Below are 20,479 nucleotides of genomic sequence, written 5' to 3' on the forward strand. Positions count from 1 at the left end.
AGTGCTTAGGAGGAAGTTAATCAGGTCCACCATGAATGGGATAAGCCCCTCTTTCAATGGGATAGCTCCCCTCTTCATGGGATAATTTCCTCTTACATAGGGGTGCATGAACCATCTGGAGGCGCCCAATCCACGTCAAACCATCTTCTAGAATGCTCTAGAAATGACCACAAGTAACTTTTTTGAAGTGAAACTTGCACCTTTTGACCTTTACAGGAGTACGCAACCACCCCTTTATAGACAGAGCGTACAAGTACGCAGGTATTGTGAGCTTGAGGTGCGTACACATAGGTAAGGCTAAGAGAATCTGCGTACCCAGAGTTATATGACTTTTGAAGGACTTTCTCTCTTTCTTGGAGTTTGACATGAGGAGCAGAGGTATAAGACTTGCCAAGGAGGATAGTATGACAGTTGATGGAGCCATACTAACTGTAGATAGTCATGGTGACAAACTTTAGTGTAACAGATTACCCCCTAAAGTGTGAAGCCTGTAGTAGATTAGGGTTTCAAATCATCTGGGAAGGGTGAAGTACTTTATCATTTCAAGGATTATCTTGTGGAGAGCCCAGTCGGACCTTGCAAATATTCAACACAAAATACATATATAAGATCATATCATCGCTGAGGTAGGCATTCCCATACTCAGATTGAAAACTTTAACTGACAATCTAACTACTGCTCTGATACATGAATGATTTCGCAGTACATCATAATCATAGACTCTTGTAGACACAGTATGGACGCAGCCATCTGTTTATAGTTAGTCTACTATACAATGAATACAAAACTCCTCGCAGCCTGGATGGTGGAAACTATATCCAGGGTCTTCGTTTCTACTTCCCGAAATGGTACGATTCTATCCATGTGAATAAATGAGTTGACGTCGAACATGGTAGAAACCACTTGATTACAAGTCGATGATGTAAACTGTTAACAAGTGTGAGAGAGACCACCAGTAATGTCAATGGTTCTCAAAGTACCCAGCACAATCCATGAGATGTGAATGAATGAGTTGATGTCGAACACGTCACGGAATCCTTTGATCGAAAGTCAATGATGTAAACTGTCGTCAAAGGCGAGAAACCTGCCATTGATGCATGCAGATTTCAAGGCACTGACAATTTCTAGGTCATCTTTCTAGATAATGTGCTGATGTCGATAGAAAGTGACCCGTTGCAGGCAAGCCCACAACACGAAATCACAGAACAAGTTGAAGAAATGTAGCTGTAAGGACTGACTCAGGGATGGTCAAGATGAATGACGGTTATTTTGCAGATGAATGGTTTATTTGCAGTGACCTCTTGAACACATAACGACACGACAGATGGCTTGGTGAAAATTGACCCAAAGTTAATACCCGGCTGAAGACTTTCAATGTGGTTTGATCAACTGTGAGGCAAAAGATTTCCCAACCCAGGTGAATGAAAAGTGTCGTGTTCAAGAGTGGTGATAAGGTTTCTTCTGAAACTAAGGATAACAAATAGGCTCATGTTTCTCTCTTTTCCCCCACCATTTATGGCAAGTACCTCTTTATTTTTTACAAGCTTGAGGAGGATAACATATGCTTGATTATAAGCTCATCCTTCGGATGAGTCCAACTTAGTTTAGATTCAAACCCTAAGAAGGAGTGGTCCATTCCTGTTTGTAATCGAACAGGTCCTTTACTGTGAAATTTTAACGAGTCCAGTATAGGAGAAACTCGGTGTCTTTCAATTTTAGAGAGTCTAAAAAACTTAAGGAGACTCCAGGGTTGAACTTTTTCGTAAATTTGTGTCTCCCAAGCCCGAAAAAGTATAAAATAATACCTGGGAGAACCTCTTGATATTGCGACCAAGGAGTACTTTCATAGTTAGTGTCTTTGACCTGAAAAGTAAAAAGCGATCAAGGACACGTCGTTTTATTTCCAGTATCGAGTTTGAAACGACAAAAACCCGGCAATCTTTTCCTGTTTTTACGGCCAGAAAAGGGCTATAAGGGGACCGTCTTTTAATACCGTTTTAACGAGTGTAAAAGAAACGCTCGGCAATCTTTTCATGTTTTAGGAGTCAGAAAAGGGCTTAAAAGATGACTCTGATGTTTTTGTTTGTGAAAAATGACAATTTTCCCTGAAAATCCTTTATCCTGCACAAAAACCAACACATTACTCATACATGTTTAAGATGGGTAAAAATACTTTGAAAAAATACCTTTTCACGGTGGAAAATAAACAAATTTAACATTCATTTACTCAAAAAACCTATAAAAAGGGTTTTTACCATTTCATTTTTACCATTTTACTGTTGAGGGAGAGAAAAGGGCTTTTGGCAAGAAACTTCCCGTGGACTTTGCGGAGAATCCGACCGTCGGAATCGAGCGCCGTCTCTTTCAGGTATTTCACAACATCCTCCTCTTTGTTTTCATCCGTTTAGAATTTCATTTTAGGCCCTAGTTTGATTTTTTGGGGGCTTTGGGGTTTCAAGGTCCGCCTTTCGGGGTACGCAGGTGCTCCAAGGGTGACCTGCGTACCCCGACATTTTCTCAATTGGGAAAATGGCAGGTGTACGCAACCTGCCTTCAGAGAACCTGCGTACATACGCTCTGTCTCTGAAGGCGGGGTGCGTACTCCGCGCAAAGCAAATTCAAACCCCCAAATCTCCAAATTGGACCATTAATTTTTGATTTAGTGAATTCTAATAGATGTTTTCTGGTGTGTAGATTGCCCACCATGCTTGATTGGTGCGAAAGAGAACACGAAGATGTCGATTTGGCCGCGATTAATCATCAACCTTCCATTGATGCTTTGAAGGCATGCGGCCTTTACAAATACTGGGCCATACCTGGCATGAGGGCCCAGGTGCGATTCTTAGAGTGGCTGGTTGAAAGGTGGAATGTTCAGGATCAATACTTTTACATCGGAGGGCACCAGCTCGAGATAGAGCCCTCAGACATATATTTTCTCACTGGTTTGCCCAAGAGGGGCGAACAATTGTCTCTGTACGGGACTAGGCCGGGTGGCCAGTCCCTCACTAGTCTCCGTCTAGAGTGGTGCAATAATCAGAACCAGGAGAAGGGGATAGAAATCAAGTATATATCCCGACCTGAACTTATGATAATTGCCTTTACAGTTACCAGACTTTGCGGGGCTGCCGCTTTGCACATTGCCACTGGATCCCAGATGCGGATGGCGATTGATTGCTACCGAGGCACCATTTTCAACTGGTGCGATGCTGTGTTGGCCAATTTAAAGGGCCAACTGACTAGGGCAAAAAACGGGCAACTAAAGACTTTTGGTTATGGACCTTTAGTTGTGAGTTTTTCTCTAGAGAGAGTTCTGATGCTGATCCCGCAGCATCTCACTGTTGAGGTTGGGCCTCCTCAGGAGCCTAAGTTGATGCGATGGGTTGCGGTGATGGCCCGTCATCCTGATGAGGGAGCGGGGGTTGTCCGATTTCCTGCGGGTTACTTTCACTGGTTAGAGGACCAGGTCTTTGCGATCCAGGATTTTCCTTATGCCGGAGTGGATTTTCGTGGAGATCCAGACATGGTTCTTCCACAGGGAGAACAATGGGACGACACAGGTACTTCATTTTCCACAAGTTTTTAAATTATCTATTTTTTTTTAGTTTTTATATATCGTCTCAAAACTGACAGTAAAAATTTTCAAAATGCAGATGTAGGCCCACGGCGTCCAGCCAATCTCCGGCCTTTCGAGAGGAGAGTACCAGATGCACCGGCACCGGCACCGGCCCCACAGGACGCGGCTGCAGAGACCTTAGCTGAGTTGGAACAAGACCTAGAGCGTCTTACGGCAGACATACCAGAGACTACTATAGATGATATTCCTATCAGGCTTCAGCGCTATGTAGTCGCAGTCCCAGGACCTTTTAGGAGGTTCTTGTGTAGGGTAGCCCGTGCAGTGGTGTCGTATAGAGAGCATCACCAGTGATTGGATGGTCACTTTTTGTAGACACGTGACATTTTGGTTTTTTGTACTTATCATTTTTGCCGATCATAAGGTGTTTTGCAACCTATGATCGAAGACGATGTATTTTTTGACACACTCTTATCTATATATATCATTATTACCGGCTTATCTTGTTAAACATGTGTGATTGAATGTTTTTAAATTTACATGTATGGTTATCGCAGATGTCTGTCTAACATTCGAGAAGCAATTGCATCTGCTAATGTATTTAAAGACCTTGGAATATGCTGATATTCAATGTAATCAAATTCACGTTCCAAGAGACGCACTCTCAAAAATAACCTTAATAACACTGGATTTCTATTAAGCTGTAATACAACGAGTTCAGAATCTAACCTCACTATCAAACTCCAAATCCCAAATGAAATAGATTCAGATAATAACTCAATCACTGCACTGTATTCTGCAATGTTGTTTGTTGTTTGACCGAGGCTCACCCCATGCATAGAAACTAACTCGTCAGAGGGCGAATAAATAACCCAAGCTGTGGAAGAGATATTCCGTGTATTACGACAAGCACCATCAGCGAATCCAATGTACGTTTGGAGAGGCATCGACATCTGCAAACATCAAGGGTAAAACCAAGATAAGCAGAATAACGACGAAAAACACACTTTCTAAGCTAAGCACACTGTCTAAACTAACAAACACACTAGCTAGAAATAAAAACCTAACCTAACTAAAATCTCCATACCCATCATTTAAGCATAATACCTCTTTAGGTAAAGTCCATTTCTGGGTTTACCCAAAGAGTCCCCATCAAAATCTACCAGCTCATAGGCCCCTTTTGCTAGCTTTCGCTTGACAATATAGGGCCCATGCCACATAGGAACGAATTTTCCAGCACCTAATTTATCGTTAGCTTGATCATATAATAGCACTAGGTCTCCTTCCGAAAAACTTCGAGGGGTCACATTTGGATCATACTGAGCTTTCATACGTTTCGCGTGAGTCTCGATCGCCAATGCAGCATCACGTCGAGTCTCATCTAATTGAGCTAAGTACAATAAACGCTTCTCCTCTTCGGAAGTAGCTGGAAGTAATTCGACAGCCATTTGAAGTGATGGGATTTCGCATTCAATGGGGAGCACAGCTTCCAAACCATAAACTAGTTGGAAAGGAGTGAACCCTGTTGATGTTTTCACTGAGGTTCAGTATGCCCAAAGCGCGGAAAATAACATGTTGTGCCAATTCGACCGATGAATACCAATGATTCGTCGGATCATGATAAATAACACTTTGTTGATGGACTCAACCAGACCGTTGGCTTGTGGATAATAAGGAGTTGAGCTATCATGACGCAAACCAAGCTGGCCTGTAAGTTCTGTCATCATAATGTTTCGAAAATGGCGTCCATGGTCAGTGATTATCGCTTGTGGGACACCAAACCTAGCAATAATGTGATTGAATACGAAAATTGCAGCTGTCTTGCCGTCAGCCTCGAATGTAGGCATCGCCTCGGCCCACTTAGTAAAATAATCAACCGCAAGGATGATATACGCATGCCCCCCGGCCGAGTGAGGGTTACATGTAATAAAATCAATACCCCATTTGGCAAAAGGACCAACGGCAATTATAGGGTGGAGAGGATCAGGTGGTGTGCGCATCTTGCGATCAAACACTTGACAGTTGTGGCATTTTCGGACCGCAATGATACAATCTTTAAACATGGACGGCCAGAAGTAGCCAGCACGCAACACCTTCTGAGCTGTGGCATACCCAGACATATGACCACCACACGCTCCAGAGTGACAGTCATTCAGAACCCATTCTGCCTCTTCGTGAGTTAAGCAACGTCGGAAAACCAAGTTTGCCCCACGGCGATAAAGAGTATCTCCAATAATTTTGTACTGTTGGGACTGGAATCGAATCTTCCGACGTTCCGACTTTGAAGCTTCAGGCCGAAAGGATTGGGTTTGGAGATAGACAATTATATCCCCATACCACAGATCTAAAGTGCTGATGAGAAACAAAGATTCATTCGCAATGGGCTCCTCTGCCACAGTTTCCGTGTCAGCACGCGGGAAGTCACACATCAACTCTGCAAAAACTAAAGATTTCTTAGACTTAGATTTTTCAAATTCCAAGTCGAACTCCTGCAGGATAACAATCCATTTGGAGTACTTGCCCCCTAGCAATTGTTTAGTTAAAATGTAGATCATAGGGTTGCAATCCGAAATAACCGTAGTTTTACGGAGAAGAATGTATTGACGAAAACGCTGGACAGCTTCAACGGCTGCCAAAGCCAATTTCTCCACATGCGAATATTTCAGCTCAGTGGGATTTAACGTCCTACTAAGATAATATATCACATGTTCCATTCCGAATTCGTCTTCCTGTACTAAGACCATTCCGATGGTGGAATGGGAGGCGGCGAGGTACAAAAAGTAGTCCTGGTTGTAGTTGGGAGGATGCAACAATGGTGCATGGGTCAACGCATGCTTGAGTGCATCAAAAGATTTCTGAGCAATCTCATCCCAAGAGAATTGAGCGTTCTGTTTCAACAATCGTGTAAAACCTTTGGTAACCTCGGCGTAGTTAGGAATGAATCGGCGTAAAAAGTTTGCTTTCCCCTGCAAACTTTGGAGTTGGCGAAGACTCGAAGGCGGAGGCAATTTGATGATAGCTTCTACCTTCGAGGGATCGATGCGAATGCCGGCTTTTGAAACTACAAATCCCAGCAATCGTCCCACTTCTATACAGAAGACACATTTGTGTGGGTTCAAACGTATACGATAATGCCTACACCTCATGAAGATTGCTCGTAAATGGACAAGGTGTTCAGCTCGATGTAATGAATGAGCGGGAAAATCATCGAGATACGGTTGCACAATGTGTTTGATGTCATGAAACGCATAAGACATCGCCCTTTGAAAAGTGGCTCCGGCATTCTTAAGCCCAAAAGGTAGTTTGCAATAAGCAAATGTCCCCCATGGACAAATGAAAGCCGTTTTTGGTTGATCGGTAGGTAGAATATTGATTTGATTGTAACCGGAAAAACCGTCCATAAAGGAAAATATTTCACTGCCGGCACAATCATCAATTATTTGATCGATATAGGGTGTTGGGTAGTTGTCCTTGGGACAAGCACGATTGATATCCCTATAGTCGATGCATATTCTTATTGTTCCCTGTTTTTTGTTCACCGGAACAATATTCGATACCCAATCCGTTAACGGGATTGGATAAATGAAACCTGCTTTCAACAGCTTCTCAACTTCTGCTTTAATTGCAGCCTCTTTTCGTGGATGAATCTGACGCAAACGTTGCTGAACGGGTTTAGCGTCTGGGTAAGTCTTGATCTCATGGACAACAATGGAGGGATCAATTCTGGCATTTCCTCATAGGACCAGGCAAACACGTCGCGGAATTCTTGAAATAGGGCCTTGTATGTTTGAATTTCGTCATCTGAACACGAGGCACCTATATGAATGTGCTCAACAATTCCAAGCTTGACTGAAATGTCAACGGGAACAGTGCGAGAGATGTTTCCCAAATTCAGCTCTGAATCAGGATGTTTCATTGGATTCTGAGCTTCTTTGACATATTCAGCTGTAAAAACTGATGAGAAATCGTTTTCAAAACGATCATCCTCAGGTAAAAACGAAGATCTATGATGGAGATCGTCCCATGGTAAATCTTCTACACACAGGACTTCACAAAGTTGTTCGTCAGATGACACAACTTCGGGAAACGTTATTAACTCCGAGGTTGACGTGAAAAGTGATTCCGCACGGACCACATTCATTTGGTCAATTTTGGTTGAACGCGGGTCGGTAAAAGACTGCACGGCTTCATAAGCAATTTCATATGGACTCAAAGGCATAACATTACCAAATGAGTCTATTTCAGATTCAGAAGGAACGATCCAAGGATCGTCGTAAACAATGGTATCTGATGTAATCATATGAATGGATGCGAACGAAGACACGGCGTTGATTGGAGGAAAAGGAAAAGTGCCCAGTAAACCGGCATCTTTAACTAATCCTACACCAACATCCTTATAAGGGATAGTCGTTTTACCGACATGCTGGATACTCTCTGAAGAGGCTGGGTCGGATGAAAAGTAAGCCAGCTGGTCTATGGTTACGATCTTGCCATTATGTGGAAACTTTATTACTCTGAAGACCGATGAAACGACCGCTGTCATAGCGTAAGACCAACTTCGACCCAAGAGAAGGTTGTAGTCTAGAGGGGCATCAACCACCTCCACATCTAGACTAACGGTTTTTCCTTCAACCCCTATAGGCAAATCCTGTAGAATGCAAAATGGATGGAACCCACGGCCATCAAAGGTCTTATGAATTGTCGGGGATTGATTTAGTGAAGGAGAACCAAGCGATCTCCAGCACTGTATCGACATAATACACGTGGAAGCTCCCTCATCAATTACAGTCCGATGAATAGGCCTGTTTTTTACTATCACTGGAATCTGGAAAGCCATCTGATGAGGTAAACGCGGTGTACTATTTTCTAGATCAAAGATTATGAGGTTCGGGTCCTGAACATCAACAGCTCCTATAGTTGACAAAAGTAATTTTCGTTGTGCTGGGCATGATTGCAGCACTTCTAAAGCCGACATTGCTGAGGGTGAAACAGATAAATCCTCAACAATGTTGTAATTCTGGGCCACTCTCGCATGTGGATTGAAAGCAGACCTTCGAAGTACACCCTTGGCGGGCGGTTTGATTACTAAGTCAGGGTTAGGTTTCTCGATCTGTAGTGGATCGGAACCGGGAGCTGAGGTTGATGGATTTGACTGAGAAGATTCTGCTTCTTTCGATCCATCAACAGGACTTTTACTACCATAATCGTGTGACCGAGTCGCAATCCTTACATGAGACATCATCAATATGGGTTCTTCAGTGGCACTCGAGGAAGAACCTATCATTTTGCTATCTTTCGGAAATGGGTCCTTCAAGACAGCAGGAATTTGGGAACCCTTGACGATTTTCGTAACCTCGGCCCGATGAGGGCAATCTCTTGTAAAATGATCCTCTTCACAAATAAGACAAGGATATCGAGGTTTGCGCTTCTCGTCACTGGTTTCCGACTTTTCTGTTTTCTCCTTTGGAGCTTTGTCTGCTTTATTCTTCTTCTTGCCTTTCTTCTTCCCACCGTTTTTTGATTTAGCCGTAGATGACTCTACAGCGTGAATATCAGCGGAAACTTCAGCAGAAGATTCTCCTGTCGGGGAGTCTGGTAAGGTTATAATGGGCGAAGAATTCTTTGAAGACTTCTTCTTGCTCTTAGTGTTCACCGTACCAATCATGCCATCAGCAGCATGAGATCCCGAAGGAGCAACAGCGATTTGATTTGACTTTGGAAGATCTTGGATCTTTTCGTGTAACGTACCCGACTGAGTATAAACTAAGTCAAGGTACTGCGCTTGAGCAATCACTTGCTCCTTAGTAACTACTCCGGCCTTAGCTACGTCTTCAGTAATCTTCAGTAATAATGATTTAACAAACCATTCAGCTAAGATTTGGTCCGGGATAAAAACCTTCACTAATCGCCTTCGACGTCTCCATTCATGAATATGATCGGAAATATAAGTAGACGTCGACTGTTTTAATGAAGTTAGTAACTCGGTGCCATTATCATATCTGACCGGCAACTGAAAATGAGTTAAGAATGAGGTAGCTAACTGAATAAAATTATAAAAAGAGGCCCGTGGCAACTCAATGTACCACTTGGCCGCGAGACCAATGAGCGTACGCTGAAAAATACGTAAATGGATCGAATCATCCGAGATAGAATTCGAGGCACACCAGAGGTGGTAAGTCATTACATGATTTGACGGATCCTCTCCAGACTTACCCTCGAACTTGGGAATGTCACTGGGCAACTTATTCGGCATTGGCGGCCAAAACGGAAGATAATTGATTGGATCGTTCGTTAGGCGCGTCAAGTCTGGTAAATCCAAAGTTGCGATAAACGGCAATTGCCGATTAGGATCCCTAAAACTCTGGGTCACAAGACCAGTCCCAGGAGGAGGATATCCAGGATAACTTGGAACAGGAATCGCATTCGGAATATTGTATCCTCTCGGAAAACCAGGATTAACCGGACCTTACTGGGGTTGTTGTGGTTGTTGGTAAGTGTACCCAGGATACGGTTGATACTGGTAAACCGGTTGTTGGACAGCAAGCCCGTATTGGTACTATCCCTGGTACGGTTGATAAACAAATTGTGGTTGACTAGTGACAACCGCACTTAAACCAGGCTGCCCCACAGGCATCTGAACCGTAGTTTGAACCGTAGATCCAGAAAATGGTAAAGATGGCTGTGGAGTAGTGGTAGAGACAGTAGAAACCGGAGCTGTCGATACTCCAGAAGTAAGTGTGGTGGAAGGAACAGATGTTGCGGTAGTTGCAGCAGTCATTTGAGATGGAGTACTAGGTGCAATGGGCGACTGAGTAACTACCGAAGGTACAGAAGTTTGAACATTAGACTGGACTGGTTGCTGGGGTGGACCAGAAACTAAAGGTTGTCCAGTTTGAGATGACAACTGTACGCTTGGCTGCAACACTTGTTGAACTTGCGATGGATCCCACACTATGTTCATTCCGGGGTATTGACCCATGACAGGTTGAGGATATTGAGATCCATAACCGGATTGAGGGTAGGATTGATAATTGAAAGGTACATTTCCCGTACCTTGAATATAAGATTGACCTTGGGGTGGTTGATAACCTTGACTCAAGTACTGACCTTGGGGTAGATACCCTTGAGGTAAGTACTGATACTGGGGTTGACCTTGAAGCATAAATTGATACTGAGGTTGACCCTGTGGTACATATTGAGGCTAGGGTTGACCTTGAGGAATGTACTGTACCATGGGTACATACTGTCCTTGAGGTTGTCCCCCAGATGCAAGGTGTGTACCTTGAGGTTGCCCCCCAGGCGTTAATTGAGGCTGCCCCCCAGGCGGTAACTGGCCACCTTGAGGTTGAGAACTGGGAATTGAACCTGACATCATGTAAATGTCTCCTACGCCCAATGGTTTATTACCATTGTTTCCAGTTAATAACCCATGTTCAATGGGTTGAGGAGATGCTCCCGCAAAAGTACCAGAAAGTGACTGATACCCAGCAGGAACAGAAGGACCGCCGTACAAGAAAGATTCAAGAGATTGAGTGAACACGGATGACTGACCAGACATATTTACAGGAGTATAAATACCTCCGGGTGGATAAGGAGTACGAGGTGGAGAAAAACTTGACCCTGAGTTGTCTAAATAATTAGTTAACGAAAGATACCAAGTAGTACTTCTAGGAGGACTGTAAAATATGGATTCACGCTCCCTTAGATCAAGAGTAGGTTGATCTTCAAGGATAGAAACGCCTATTTCTTCTTCTGGAGCAAGTTCTTCAATAGCTATCAAACCAGAAGGAAGATTTTCGGTGATGACTCTTTCTACCCTAGGTGAATCAGGAACACTAGAAGTTGGAGTAACAGGTTCAGATATTTCAGGTTCTTCGCCTATATCACTAGTAGATGAAAAACTACCAGTAAGCTCGGAAACTGCAACAGCTTCAGGATTATAACCTGTTTCTAGACCTTGGTAATCTGGATGGACTACCAACGAAGACTCTCCTTCTTCAGGTGAACCTACTTTACTGCCACTAGGAGTTACAAGGACTTTCAAACCTTCGTAATGACCCGGGACGTCTTCAGGAGGTTCGCCCCGAAGTCTACGGGACTTCCTCAACAAATCGGCCACGGTAACAATCTTAGGAGACTTGCCCCGAAGTCTACGAAACTGTCTCGGTAATTCAGCCACCGTTAAAAACTTTTAACTACTGCACACGCAAACAAAGTAAAATCTCAAAGCAAACCGCCTAAAGTCTCTAAAGAACCAAACAAATTCGAATCACACGCCTAAAGAATCTAGGGCGTCAAACCATACACAAACAGTAGCCTTCGGACCGAAAACACTAGTTGGTGATGAAACCCAACATCGCCGAATTCAGTACAGAAGTGGTGGGTGGAACAGTTGCCCCGGCAACCTGCTTAATGAATAGACCGGCACAAGTTCCTCCACTTTAACCGTCTCGAGTGAAGTGAACCCCCCGGAAAATCCAAGTGAGTCTAGCCGACGTCTGCTCCAGGTACAGTGGGATCTTCCCTCCACCGTCACCTCGGGTAGAATCCTAAAGATAATGGTCACTAAGGTTACCAACAGCAACAAATATACCTGGGGGAACAGTCTACGACCCGATAGCACGCAAGGGCAGAGTAACAAGCTCAATCCCCTTGCCGGCTCCTTGACAATAATCCAAGGTTTACCGACAAGTGACCCCAGGCTCCTCGACAATAATCCGAGGTTTACCATTTGTAGTACGTGCGTATCTGGCGTCTTTCCCAATGAAGGAGGATTGATCCCCTCACTGGTTCGGACACGGTCTCGTGCTTCTCCTTTAAGAGGAGCTTTCCCAGAGTACAAATGAAATAGTTGGATTTATCCTACCACAAGATGAGCTACTTGTTTGGTTTTGCTGTCTTGGAGAGTTAATTACTCTCCTACTCCAAGACACTAGCCTGGTCTATATTGGTGTTTCAGAGCCCTAGTAAATAAAAAGTTACTAAGTTGATTTTACTTTAAGCGTTAATTTTATGGCTTTTCTTTAGGACAAAAGGTAGCGGAGATGAAACTGATGGTGTGTAGACTCGACTCAAATCCACTAAAAAGATGCAATTAGGATGATTTATACTAATTTTTTTCTTTTTCAATGAATTCCCTAGCTAAGAGAGTTGGAGAATGCAAAATTGATATAAAGACAACTTTCTTGGCAATGAAAATCAAAGAAACAATCTCTTTATCCTTCCCAAAGCATACAACACATGACCACTAATTATTTCGCGAAAATTCCTTTTCTTTTCAAAGACTCAAATGCTACCTAAAGCAAACTTTCCTTCAAAAGAGATCTTTTTGGATTTTTTTCCTACTTAACAAAGCATCTAGAAATCAAATTTTTAAAAATCTATGACAATCAAATCAAAGCTACTTAAAAGTAAATCAAAAAGAAATTCACCTAATAAGCAAATCTAATGAGGCTAAAACCTACAAAGTATGATTCTAGGATGTTTTACTCAGTCGTGATTTAACCAAGGACTAGTTAAAGCAGAATCAAAAAACAGTCAAAACAAAAATGAAAATCTTTTGTTCTTTTCTCAAAAAATGAAATTCACAGTTTAATCAACAAACTTTTCCGAGATTCAGCAAAGAGACAAAACAAAGGTAGGTGTCTCACACAGGTAGATTTTATTAAAGGTCCGACTCCTAAGAAGACTGCAAAGACCAGGGATATCCAAGGTTTTACGACTTCTAAAGCCAAAGTCACTACAGGACCAGTGCAAAAATCAAACCCTAGGACAAAATCTCTATGAATTTCACTAAAACTCTTGACACTGATGAAACAAGCTTAGGTGAAGATTTATGGCAGGTAACCAGTGGATCTGGTCACTAAAACAAATTAAAAACAGAAACTAAGAGGCAAAAAGGAGAAAATTGAAAATTTTCTCAATTTTGACAGGGTACGCAGGCCACCCGTTTGTACAGGTACGTATACGCTCTGTGCACAAAGCTACAGTGCGTACAGGTACGCACTGTGCTTAACGCAGAGGTTGCGTACTTCTAGCAAAACCAAGAAAAACTAAAATCTAATTTAACCCTAAGCTAAGCCACCCAAATACACAGTCAGACAGCCAAAAACCAGAAAGAAAACGACTTATCTCAAATCAAAGTTTCACACAAAGGAAAAATCATTCACATCAATGGAGTTCCCCAGTGGAGTCGCCATTTTTTCATGCGGAAAGAGTCAATTTTGCGGACAAAACCGACCTCCCTAGAAGCTAAGGCTTTCTAGTGACAAACAAGACAATTAAACACTACCTTTCTCTAAATATGCATTTAGAATACAAGTAATCAGGTGTTTATAACATACCTTTAGTCCAACGCTTTGTAGTAGTCCAGCCTCGCCGATCCGGATGAGCTCCTCCTTCTCTTCGAAACCTGCATTCACTAACAAGCAAACGATTACATAGCACCTGAATAACTCATAAAATAAAACATATTCATCATACAGACCAAGGAGTATATGAAACAAATCATGTATAACAATCTGTTGAGAAAAGTGAGCTTAATTGTATTAAGTGGAAACAAAATAAACCATTACAACCTGAGCCTTGGCATTGTGCAGGTCCCTCCCAGGGTCCAGCAAGATTTTTCCTTTACTTTGATCAGCTCACCCACTTCCAAATGAAGCTAAGAAAGGATGGGAATCTCTCCTCTCAAGCTCTATAAGGGAGTCCTAATTTCAGCAGCATCTACCCTTAGGAATCTTCAGCTTTCAACCTCCCCTCCCTCTGGCCCAATGCCTTTATTTATAGTGCTTAGGAGGAAGTTAATCAGGTCCACCATGAATGGGATAAGCCCCTCTTTCAATGGGATAGCTCCCCTCTTCATGGGATAAGTTCCTCTTACATAGGGGTGCATGAACCATCTGGAGGTGCCTAATCCACGTCAAACCATCTTCTAGAATGCTCTAGAAATGACCACAAGTAACTTTTTTGAAGTGAAACTTGCGCCTTTTGACCTTTACAGGAGTACGCACCCACCCCTTTACAGACAGAGCGTACAAGTACGTAGGTATTGTGAGCTTGAGGTGCGTACACGCAGGTAAGGCTAAGAGAATCTGCGTACCCAGAGTTATATGACTTTTGAAGGACTTTCTCTCTTTCTTGGAGTTTGACATGAGGAGCAGAGGTATAAGACTTGCCAAGGAGGATAGTATGACAGTTGATGGAGCCATACTAACTATAGATAGTCATGGTGAAAAATTTTAGTGTAACAGATAGCATCTTGGGACGATTCATTACTGAGTTTGCAGTAGACAAAACCATGTCCTACATCAAAGCAAAATGTTGATTCTTCAAAGGACCACGAGATAAATATTTGAAGTCTTTAAAACTTTGGATTAAGATCCTTCTATGTGAAAATGGAGTTTTACGGATGCATCCAGATTGTTAGTTTACTTATGTTTGGAAGAAGAGAGAGTAAAGATGAGTTGGACATCATAGTAACATGAAGTGAAAAAAGATATAGAGTAGATACCAAAAAATTAGCTCATGGAAAAGACCCGAAGACCTTTGTAGAGACTGAGTATAGTTCTCTTTTGAGTGAATCTGAAAGTGAAAGAGAATATAGCCACCCTGATAAGCCCCAAGTAAATTTGCAGTATTCACTACTTGAGAGTTCGCATAAGCCAGAATTGAGTAATAGCTAGGGTTTTTTTGGCCCTCCCCCTCCACCTCCCCCTTCTCCCCCTACTCCCCCTACCCCCCATCCCCCTCCCCCTCCAAGAATAAATATGGTTGATGATATTAAGCTATCTATATTCAAAGGAACTAGATCGGAATATTGTTGGGAGCGGGATCTCCCCTTAGGAAGTTTTGGGGCTAAAAGCCCATGTTTAAGTCAAGTTTTTGTAATATTATTGTAAAGACTCCGCATTTTGTGGTCACGGAGCGCGAAGGTATTATGTGTCACAAAGGGTAGTCTGCCCTTAGTTTTGTAAAGTAAAGTCGGTTGTAAGAGATCTACCCATGGTCTGCGGACCATGGGATTGTATAAAAAGAGCTAAGCTCTAAGTAGTTAGAAGGATAACAGGAGGAAGAGAGTCATAGCTTAGAGCAAGAAGTCTAAGTCTTGGGTTGTAGCATAGGTAGAGGCTCTACAGTTAAGTGCACAGAGGCCTAGGGTAGAAGTTCGCAACTGAGTGGACGGACCCTTGCAGTCGTGTGCGTAGGGTGAATCGAGTCTATAATACTTGAAAGATATTAATAAAAGGAGTTATTTTGCAATTTCTATGTATTTGTTCTATTGATGGGTTTGGATTTTTTTCCCTTTATTATGCTTATATGGTGTGCGAATGAATGAAATTACATTGAATAATTGAATGCAATCACGAATATCTACTTACGCGATGATAACTTTAAGTATTTGATAAGATAAGCAAACACTTAGGATAATTTAGGAATCTACACAACACACTGCCATAGTAGCACGAAAGTACCTCAGCCCCAAGTTAGGGTTGCACGAAGGTTGATCGTATACTTTTGTGAAGGTATTGAAGGCTAGAACAGAGGGTTTGTCTTACAAGCCCTAGAGCGAGACCACCTATGCGAAGTTAGGGATAGGAGAGATCAAACGACATCACAACCATCTCAAGGGTGAGGAAACTTGGTTTCGGCATCCCCCCATACTGCTTTAGATGAGACTTCGGTCCACGCTCCGCGAGCTGATGCTGAAAGGGCCAGTAGTGTAGGGATTTGTTTAGCTAATTAACGTTGAACCTGGGTCAGGACCCCTCAAGCCAACAAATGGTTCCATTGTTGGGACCATAATTTGCATAAGAGATGTGTGATTTTGTATCACTCGAATCCAAATAAGAAGGAGATTGGAGACTGGTTGGATAAAAAAATCCATGAATTCATAGAATAGGGAACAAAAACCCGCGATTGACAAAGGAACAATTTTTTTACTGGTACCTATTTATAGAGATCCACGAGATCTTTTTCTGCTCTTTCCCTATTGAGCTATACGAGTGGATCACGAAGCTAGCAGATAGCCAAGGAAGGTGGAAACTTGATGGTCCTATTGTGTGGATCCCAGAGCTAGTGCGAAGGTTGGAAGCCTCAAAGGATAAGATCACCTATGTTGTCAATCATTGGCTCGATCACGTCATAGGAGGATTTGTGACTGAATTCGCGGTCAACACCTCAGTTAGCTATAGCGAGGTGGAGTGACGCTTTTTCAAAGGACCATAAGGTAAGTATGTAAAATCTTTGAATACTTGGATTAAAATGTTGTTGTGTGAAAAACGGGTTATGTAGCTACCTTGATGTTTGGGACTACACGAAGCAGAAAAATTTACAGAAATGAAGGAAATAAGGGTCCAGAGTATAGCCCCTTCATCTCACCTCCACGAAGGGATGAAGAAGGGATAGCGAAGGTTTCTCCACAAAGCGCTATTAAGTTAATAATACAAGGATTATTGTGAATACAACCTCCACCCACACCACCTCCGACTTCACTGCCATCGACTCCAACTTCACCCGTACCACCTCCACCCCCATCGTGGTCCAGTATGGAAAATACAGTGAAGTTTCCTTTGTTCAAAGGCTTTGGAAATGAGGACCCGAACCAATTCTGGTTCGTTGTGAGGGTTGTATTGGAAGCTCAAGGTGTTACAAATGATCACATAAAGAAGGCGACACTGGTTAGTGCTATGCAAGATCATGCCTAACCTGGTATATTAAGTGCTCTAATGATAACCCGAATGCGGAGTAGCATACATCCAGGAAACACTAAATATGGAATTTAGTAGGCCTAAATCTGAAGCACAATCGATTGTGGGATTTAAAGAGATCACGATGCAACCAGGCGAGACGCCTTGGGAACTAGATCAAAGGTTGAAATGTACAATCCGTGAAGCCAACATGAATTTGATATATGGACAGCATCATGAGTGGTTTGTGGCTTAGCTACTACCCCACTTAAGGAGTGCGCTGTCGCAATAGAAGATAACAACTCATGCAAAGGCCTTGGAGATTTCCATGAGACTACATGAGACTCTTATGCAAGATCCTAATCTAGGAGTTCAACAGATCAATGCGCAACTGAAGAACCTATGCCTTGAGATGAAAAGTATAAAGAAGGACAGGACGTTTCGACCAGAGGTATGTGAGGAGGTATAGTGCTTGAAATGCAAGAGTCAGGGTCATGACAAAGACTATTGCCCAATCTTTATGAATTACCTTGCAGGAGGAGGACAAATGCCTTTAAGGCTGGAAGCTCAAGTAGGACCTAGCAAGGGGCCTGCATTATGGTGCACTATCTGTCAGGTAGCCATAAAACATGCCACAGATAATTCTCACTTGCTACAAAGTATGCACAAGCACTGCAACAGCTGTTCTACAACTTTTTTAGGTCATTAGGACATGATGAGCGTACTTACAGGAGCTATGAATTGATGATGGATAGAACTCCTACCTATAGGGTTCAGGTCATAACGCGACACCTTGACCAAAATGCAGGGATGGAACAGACAATATTTTAGGGGCGCAGACGAGGTCGAGATGGAGGAGGACCTACTAGAGGTTGCGGATAGTTGATTTGCTACAATTGCGGAGGACTAGGACACTATGCCTGCGATTGTACTAATCCAACGCGTTTATCGTGCAAGTATTGCACGTTGTTTGATCATGAAACAAAAGATTGTCCTACGCTGATAGCTAGGATATGAGACAAAGGGGCACTACCACGTCCACCAACTCAGAACCTTTAGATGATGAGGTCTGAGCTGAGTGAGGAATATCCGAACGTAAATATATTGCTGAGGAGTGGAATCACAACAGGGGATGACAAGGGAAAATAGCTAGAAGCTAGTACATGGGTTCACAAAGCCCTGACAAAAGAGGTTGAGTTCAACTTGGAGCACACTCGTGAAGCCTTCATGGAAGCTAAGAAGAGCTTCATTGAGGCCTCCACCTCAGGAAGCAAGGATAAGCCTGAGCTAGATATGGACCCTTCGATGCTCACAACTTTCTTGGAAACCTGTATGAAGTTACTGCGTGATAGTAAGGCTGTGAAAGGGTTACAAGAACTCATCAATAGATGCGTTGGAACTGTGCCAGGTGAGCCATGCGTAGTATGAAAGATTGGCAAGCATAAAACAAGGATGGGATGGGAGATGAGACTGACCGCACAAGCAGGAGAGTATGAAATAGATTAGGTCATTTTGGACCTGGGATGAGATGCGAATGTCCTACCAAAGAAGACCTAGGAAAAAATGGGGAGACCTGCACTACAATGGTCTCTGATTCAACTAAGGATGGCAAATAAATAGAAAACCATCCCTAGGAGGTGGCTATAGGGGGTGACTGTGGACATTGAGGGAGCGAGCACACTGGCAGATTTTGAAGTAATAGAGATAGTGGATGATAGAAATCCCTACCCCGCGCTCCTGGGAAGTGATTGGGCTACTAATATGAATAGGGTAATCAATCTAAAGAAGCGAAAGATGATCTTTGAGAAGAAATCACTGCATGTGATAATACCCCTAGATCCTACCAAAGGATCGCGCTATACAGAACCATTCCACGACTATGAGAGTGATGATGACCTGGAATGTATCTATAAGATAACAACATGAAACTAATATTGGGTGAATCCCACCATGGATGGACAGATTACATGGGATCGTGAGAGTTCCTGCACTTCAGACTTTGACGAAGAAATAAACACTGGCAAAGTCAGTTACACAAAGTAACCACGCTGAATTGCAACATGATCACCTGGTCATTGCGCTATGCGTCATTAGAGGCAAGAAATCTACCTATTTAGGATGTTCTAAATGAGGTAGATATATTTTTAGATGCATTGAAAGGGAGGTACCAGAAAAGCAGCACTTCTACGCCTTGGACTGGGCTCTACTCGCTACGCCCACAAGATGTTCGGCTATGCACAAGGGAAGCTTTGATGATTGGCGCAAATGTAAGAGGATAATGAGAACATGATTTTGGAATCCTAAGATGGAACTGATAGACAAGTACAATGGGCAGAATGATCCACGTGCACATCTGACCAAATGGGCACAGGCTTATGGAGAAAAGCCCCAACCTGAGTGGGTGCACCTGTTTTGTCATACGCTAGATATTATCCCTATGAATTGGTATATAGAAACACAGCTCTACCATGGGACAAGTGACTGGGATATCCTACGCAAAGGATTCATGATGACATTTAGTTTTGAGGATGGGTTTGATAGTATTAATGAAGCGCTACAAGAGGTGAAAGAAGCCATCTTTAGGATACCACAGGATCCTTTAGACCTAATTCAACCTGAATGGGCTACTCAGCTAAGTCACGCATTCGAATGTTATAATATAACTGCTAAAGATGAGGATGAGGATCTGCAGAAGATTAACATTGCAGAAACAAAAGGCCACCGCGAGGTTCAAGGACCATCAACTTAGAACCCTGATATAACCTCGTCAGTGAAAACAAAACAAGTGAACATTGGTATGGAGGCAGAACCCAAATTCACGAAGATTTGAGACTACTGGGATGACGTGATGGTGGATAAGGTTGTTGAATTGCTTCACGAATACAAGACTTCTTCCCTACCAAGTTTATGGATTTGAAAGGAATAATAAGAGATCTAGGAGTGATGAAGATCACGTTAAAACCTGACGCAAAGCCAGTTAAGTAGAGGCCTTACCGCCTCAATCCGAAATATAAGGAGAAGGTCTACTGAGAGCTAGACAAGATGCTAGCGATAGGCATCATTGATCCTATGGAAGAATCCGATTGGATAAGCCCAATGGTGGTGCAAGAGAAGAAGCAGAAAAATGAGATAAGGATATGCGTGGATCTCATAAAACTAAATGACACTTGTGTGCATGATCCTTTCCCGACTCTGTTTATGATGAAGTGTTGGACAATGT

The sequence above is a fragment of the Pinus tabuliformis genome, chromosome 7 (genome assembly GCF_031772625.1).
Source record: "Pinus tabuliformis cultivar Carrire ecotype Pingquan chromosome 7, CPIR1, whole genome shotgun sequence".
Lineage (NCBI taxonomy): Eukaryota > Viridiplantae > Streptophyta > Pinopsida > Pinales > Pinaceae > Pinus > Pinus tabuliformis.